The sequence below is a fragment of the Camelus dromedarius genome, chromosome 23 (genome assembly GCF_036321535.1).
Source record: "Camelus dromedarius isolate mCamDro1 chromosome 23, mCamDro1.pat, whole genome shotgun sequence".
Taxonomy (NCBI): Eukaryota; Metazoa; Chordata; class Mammalia; order Artiodactyla; family Camelidae; genus Camelus; species Camelus dromedarius.
The window spans coordinates 23728831-23735541 of NC_087458.1; positions in this window are offsets into that span (position 1 = coordinate 23728831).

The following is a 6711-nucleotide window of genomic DNA, read 5'->3' on the forward strand; positions in this document are numbered from 1 at the left end:
GTGCCGCGCCTGGATTCCATCTCCACAGTGATGGAATCCCTCCTGCAGGATCTGGGTCTGGCGCCGAATAGTGGCTTTCGTCAGCGCCACAGTAGAAAGTTAAACTGGCTAATTGACGGGGAACAGAGAGATTAAAAGTCAGTATGTCAGGAGCCACTGAACCCTGGCAGTGGAGGAGGGCAGTTTCTGAGCAATCAGGACACATTATGGGAAAATGTGATTTGAGTTTCCAAAATTTCACCCCCCCGGTACGTGCCACGGCGCAGCAAGACCGCCCTCACTGCAGCCTCCTTGCCAAGTGGGGGTGGCTGGACGTCTCCCTGGCCTGTGTAGGTGCTGCCTGGCCTCCCTCCGGTCCAGCAGGAGCCTATCACCCCAGGCCCGTCTTGGCCCAGAGGGAAGGCCCCACCCCCATGTAGGGGTAGTGACTAAGCTGACCTCCTACCACCCCCCGCCCCCCGCTCTGTCTCTCTCTGCTCTGGGTGTGACCCACGCTGTGATCTTCCCTCTGCCTAAGCCCCACCTGTGTGTACCTGCTCTGACCGCTGACCAGCTCAGCATTGTTCACGGCTCCTAGCCCTGAGGTCCTCCTGGCTTGGCCTCACTCAAGAATTTCCCTTCTCAGGCTGCCCAACCAAAGATGACCTGGCCTTCCTGGGACACTCCCCTCTTGGGCCTTGTCCCCAGAGGTCCTGACATCACTTACCTGCTACTAGGTAGCAAAAAGGCAGGGGGATCTGTATCCAATCAACTGGGCAATGATGAGTTTAAGACTCAGCCACCTTCAAGCGAGACATCTTGGTGAAGCAGGGTCCATATGAGGCTGGAGGAAGACAGTGTGATGTGGGTGGGAGGGCAAGGTCTGTGGACTGTGGAATCAGGACAGTTTTCTGGAGGAGGTGGGACCTGAAGCAGGTAAGGGGCTCAGGCTGGACATTAGTTTGGTGCTGGGACTGGGCAGCCGTGTGCATGGTGACAGGAAACAAATCAGGAGTGATTGGGCTCTGAGAACCCTTGTGGGCAAGAGTGATACCCAAAATTTTTAGTCCCTGGTCCTGACCCACCTGAACCTGGAAGTGCTGGCTGTGCCAGGTGGGACCCTCCAGCTGCTGGATTGTGGGGCGGTCTGGGGGGTTTTGCAGAAGGACCGGGGTGATGATGGGCAGGTTGCAGTCTGGTTGTGGGTAGAAGCTCAGAGCAGCAGCTATGTACTAACCAGGATGGAAGTGGCTCAGGATTTCAACAACCCTCAGGGCTGTGAGTAGTGTGCACTGGTGAAGCTCTGCCCAGCCCGGGACATGAGATGTGAGCCCACACACAGACCCTCCGATGGGACCCCTTAGCTGCATACTGTCGGCAGGAGGACACAGTCGTGAGTCAGGAGCTGCTGGTTTTCCCTCCTTCTCGAAAAGGATGGTTTGTTCCAGCCTAGTGTAGAGGACCCTGCAGGCACCCACTGCTTTTGGAAAAGCTGTGACATCTCTATCCGGGCCCAGCCATCACCCAGCCATAGCCCGGGCCCCACCCAAGAGAAGCTGGGTGCCTCCCAGCCCTGTCTCCAACTTGGAGGCTTGCCATCTTCCTTGGGAGGTAGATCCAGCCTTGATTGGTCCTGTGAAGTCAGAACAAAAGTTTCAGAGACATGAGACGGGGAGATTTGATGACTGGTCAAACCTCATTTAGAGCCAGGAAAATCAAAAGATTGTCCCTGACACATGACGGTTGTAGTTACAACCTCTGTGATTGGGGCTGGCTGCTCACGGCTTGCAGAGACTTTGCTGGGAGAGGAGCCCTCCTCTGTACTGGGTATCAGTGGGGATCTGGCAGGAGTCACCCAGGAAGGCTTTGACAGACCAGGAATCCTAACTACAGGGACGGGAAGGAAAAAAAGCCCAAACACTGTTACTGAAGGCAGAGCCGGGTGGTTGCTCAGCACAACCAGGGCAGGGGGAGTCCACGGTGATGGGCACAGAACTGGCTGACTGGCTTCAGCAGGAAAGGAGCCTCCTGAATGGATGTGGGGACCCACACAGATGTCATCCGTGGGGAGACTGGAGGACCACGCTGGGGAAACATTGCAAGGCTGGCTCGTGGCAGGAGACCCAGCCGAGGCCACGCTACAGTCTGGATGCCACTGCTGGGCCTGCTGCTCGTGGGCATGGAACTCAGCCTTCACACATGGTCTCCTGGTCAAGCTGCCACAGCCCCGGAGGAATTCTCTTCTGTCCCTGCACCTTACCCATCCCAGGTCAGAGGCCCCAGTTGCCTGGGCCAGGATGGGGCGCCTGCAAGCTCTGCAGGGGTGAGAAGTGGGAGCACCTGATGGCTCCTCCCTCCCCCGAGACTCACACACGGAGATTCCCTCCGAAGCAGAAGCAGGCTGGTTGCCAGGCAGCCCAAACACACACACAGGGACAGCAGCAAATGCCCACGATGAGTAGTCTTGTCTTTAAACCTAGAGAGTAACCAGGTTAATGACATCACCTACAGATGAATGAAAGAGCAAAAGACTCCGCGTGGGCCCGTCTACATGGGCCATGCCCAAAGCAAACATTTGTGACCCCTGTGGGTGGAGGGGTGGGTGAGGAGCTCCGCTCTGCGCAGGCATTCCAAAGTGACTCAATGCTTACCCTCCAGAGAGCTTGCCTTTCTGTCAGTGTGGTTCCTACCTCCCGCAGACAGAGTGCTGGGACCTCTGGAGGCTTAGTCAGAGGTCCCGTCAGACCCGATGGGATGTGGTGACATCTGGTTGTTGCCAGTGGTGAGGGGAGGCTTGACAGTAACAGCAGAATGGCCCGAGGTTGGCTCCGAGGGCCCATGAGCTCCCTGAAACTGGGTGGAAGACACTGCATGTGTGCACAGGCAGTTTTTCTGGAGCAAAATTGGGGCTTTTCATGGGTTGTCCAGATGGAAACAAGCATGCCTCTAGAATAATTTCCTCAACACCTTCCAGATGCCCCAAAGCCATGATGGACTGCTCTGAAAGATCAGTTTCCATCCTCTCCTCTCTCCTTGCCATGGTTACTACTCCAGCCCCAAATGCTCCCTCCCTGCCACCTAGGACCAGAGTCCTACACACAACCTGGATGTTTAAAAGGCATCTCCCCTGAACACGTCCAAACCAGAACTCTGGATTCACACCCTACCACTCCCCCAAGCCACATTCATCCCCCAGCCTTCTCTAGCACAGTTAATCTGCTTTTTTATAAAGAGGGAGGACATGTAATAAACACTGAGTTCAAATCCCAGCTTTCCCATTTGCTAGCCATGTGAAATTATGCAAATGGATTAAACTCTCTGTGCCTCAATTTCTTCTTCTGTAAAATGGGGACAATAATAACACCTAGTCCATAGGAGTGTTGTCAAATTTAAACAGCTTTAAAATATGCCAAGCGTTCAGAACAGTTCCGGGCTAAATGCATGTGAGGAATTGTCATTCTTCCAGTGGCTGGGGACAGAACCCTAAGAAGGAGACTTCATGTCGCTTTCCCTTACATATCACATCCAGCTCCATCAGGGATTCCTGTCCATTCCCTCTTCCCATCCATATCCCAAATCTGACCTCCTCGCCCCATCTCTATTGCTACCAGCACAGTCTAAGCCACGTCGTCGCTTCCGATGGCCTCTGAACTGGTCCCCCTCCTCCTGTTGTCACCATTCTCCCCACATCCGTAGTGGCAGCCAGAATGATCTCTTAAAAGTGTAAATCAGATCATCTCCCTCCTTTTCAGACTCAGAACACAAGCCACAGCCCTTACTGTGGCTGACACTCCCGTCTGTTCCGGTGCATGGCCACCTCATCTCCTGCCACTCCCTCAGCTCTGAGTGTCACTTGATCCCTCCTTTACCCTTGTCCCCTCTGCCTAGGATGATGCCAGAGACGAGGGGGTGAATCAGGGGCTGTTGTCCGAGGGTGGTGAGGGGAATTCCTCTGAGGAGGTGACATGTGGACACACCCGAATAACTGGTGGAGAAAGCCAGGCAAACACCTGGTGGGAGGAAGCCTACTTACATGCAGGTATACATACTTGTCTTCACAATGACCTGATTTTCTACAGGTGGTGCTCAGGGAGGCTCCCAAACCCCTGCAGGGAGGTATCCAGAGGTTTAAAGCAGCCTCAGGCGTGGGGAGGCAGACCTGGTTGGCTGGAGGGGTCCTGCTCTGCACCAAGCACCACCTTCCTATCCCCACACCAGCCAGAGGGCAGTGTCGGGGCTGGTGGGTGGAGGACAAGCCCTGGGGATTCAGGTGTTCTTGCCAGGCTTGAAGCAGCATCCTCAGGGCAAGAATGAAAACACAACAGCCTCCCCTTCTCTGAAGCCTGGCTTCCCCTCTCTGAGCCTTCCTCTACCCCACGGGTGGGGGAAGTCCCCAGGGGAAAATATCCCTTTGCTTTCCCGAGGCTGAAAGGGAAGGGCACGGAGACCCATGGGAGAGCTATCCTGGCTGAAGGAGGGGATGCAGTTCCCTGGGCAGCTTCCCCTGGATTTCAGGGACTGAGGTTTAACGACAAGGGCAGCTCAGTGAATGAATGAATGCTTCTGAGGCATGTGTAGCCCAGGACCCCAAGACACAGACTGGTGAGAGTCCCGCAGGCCTCTGGCTTCTGCCACAGCCTGTGAAGCGGTCGGTCCACTGGCCCAGAGCAGGACACCGGGGGAAATTTCAAGCGCCGCCGAAACAGTAGATGTTACTGTCTTCGTCGGCATTGTTGAGATTACTACCATGCCGGTTTCTTCTTTTGCTAAAAGGGGATTCGTTCCTGGCACAGGAATGATAGCAATCTCACCCCGCGCTCCACTCGGCGCCAGGCATTGTCCTTAATGGTCTTGGTGTCCGGCGCGAGCCGCGGGAGGGCGCCGCGGTCGTAGGGGTGCAGTTCCCGAGGCGCCCACTTGGTGGCGCAGGCGCCCACTCTGTCGGGAGCCGGGTGCTGGGGGAGGTGGGCTGACCTCGGGGAGAGGGGTCCTGGGAAGGGGGTGGAGAGGACCCCTATCTGTGACAGAGGAACCCCACGTCACAGCCCCGACCTGGGAGGTCCGCTGCGTCCTCACCCGGGCTCGGGTTCCGACAAAGGCCTTTCCTTTGCTTTCCAGAAACTTTCTCCTTGGGGATCCGCATCTCGAAGAGCAGGCTCCAAGGTCACAGGCTTGGCCACAGATCTACTGGAATAGGGGTAAGGAAGTTTCTGCGGAGGGGGGAGAGGGGAGGGGAAGCTCTTGCAGAGTGAAATGAGGAAGCGCAGGGTAGTCAGTGGTCAAGGCCAGACCTGTGGTCAGCTTTCTTGGTTTGATAGTTAACCAGCCTGCTGGGACCTGACCTTGGGGTTCTTGTGCAGATGCTGCGGGGGAATGGGAGGCTCTGCCGGGAGAGCGGAACCAGGCCGGGACTGGGGAGGGTGGAGAGAAGTGGAGGGGGCCGGACTAGACACCTTGTCAGGTAGGGCCCAAGCCTGCAGGAATGAAGTGGAGCCCCCCTCCATCACCCCAGCATTTCCTCTCCCTCATCTCCTGGGTACTGTTGTTTACAATTTTCTCCGGAGGTTCTCAGATTCTTGTGGGAAACTACCCTCTCACCCTACTCCTGACTTGACCGTTCTTCCACATCTGGGCAATGCACCATTTGCCCAGTTAGAATGTACTTGTTCCATGTGAGAAACAAGCGAGGAGCAAGGCACTGGGGGTGGGGTGGGGGTGAGGGCGAGGAGCGAGGCACTGGAGCTTTCTGGAACACTGTCAGGGGAAGCCAGGAAGTGGACCTGGAACGGGCACCTGAGGATTTCCGGACACCTGGAGTGTACACCTTAGGGCACAAACCCACATCTTTGGCACAGCCACGCGACACCTGGGATGTTTCTCCATGGCCTGTGGGGACCCAGAGTTTCTTGTCTGTCCTGGGAGAGGGAGCTGGAGAGACATCAGAATGACATGCCCCCGGGCTATTTGTATAAAATGCAGATTCCACCTTCTCGTTCTCAAAGGTTCTAATTCCAGGAGATGGCCCAGGAATCTGCATTTTAACAAACACCCCCAAGAGCTTCTGAGCCGCGGTGGGTTAGCCGCACTTGGAGAGATGTCGGCCAAAGCTCTTGGGCACTACTGTCCCACAGTGAGAAGCCTGGAGTCGGCAGTCCCTCCTTCCTTTCTGGGCATCCCTCTGGCTTGCTGTGGCTTCAGGCTCGGCTCCTCCCAGTCTGTCCCCTGCCCTCAGCCTCTTCAGCTCTCCAGGTCTGGTGTTTCCTTTTTCCTTTTTCTTTTTCCCGACCTCACTGGAATGCTGAGCCCCTTCTTTCAGAAGGTAAGCTCTCTATTGGCATCAACCTGGACCTTTAGGACGCCTCAAACAGTTGTGCAGCACTGGATAAATTCTGCAAGGCCTGGCGTGTTCATCTTCTAGCCATTCTTGGAGAGCCTGCACCCTGCAGCCACTTCATTTGCTTTTCTTAAATGGTTCTGATTTGAGCCTAAACCACCCCCTCCACTCCCACCCCAAGTCCTTGAGCCTCCTGAACTCCTGCCCTCTGGGCTATCCATCACAGTTTCTTTCATTCTTTTTAGTCCTCATGGAATAAGAGGGGCCAAAGAAAAAAATGTTCTTTAACAAAAGTTAGAAAATGTCTAAATTTCTTTATCTCCTGGAAGAACTTAAAGTAACCACATTTTTCTGGGATTGATTCTCCCCACCCCTCCACCCACCACCTTCTATCATAA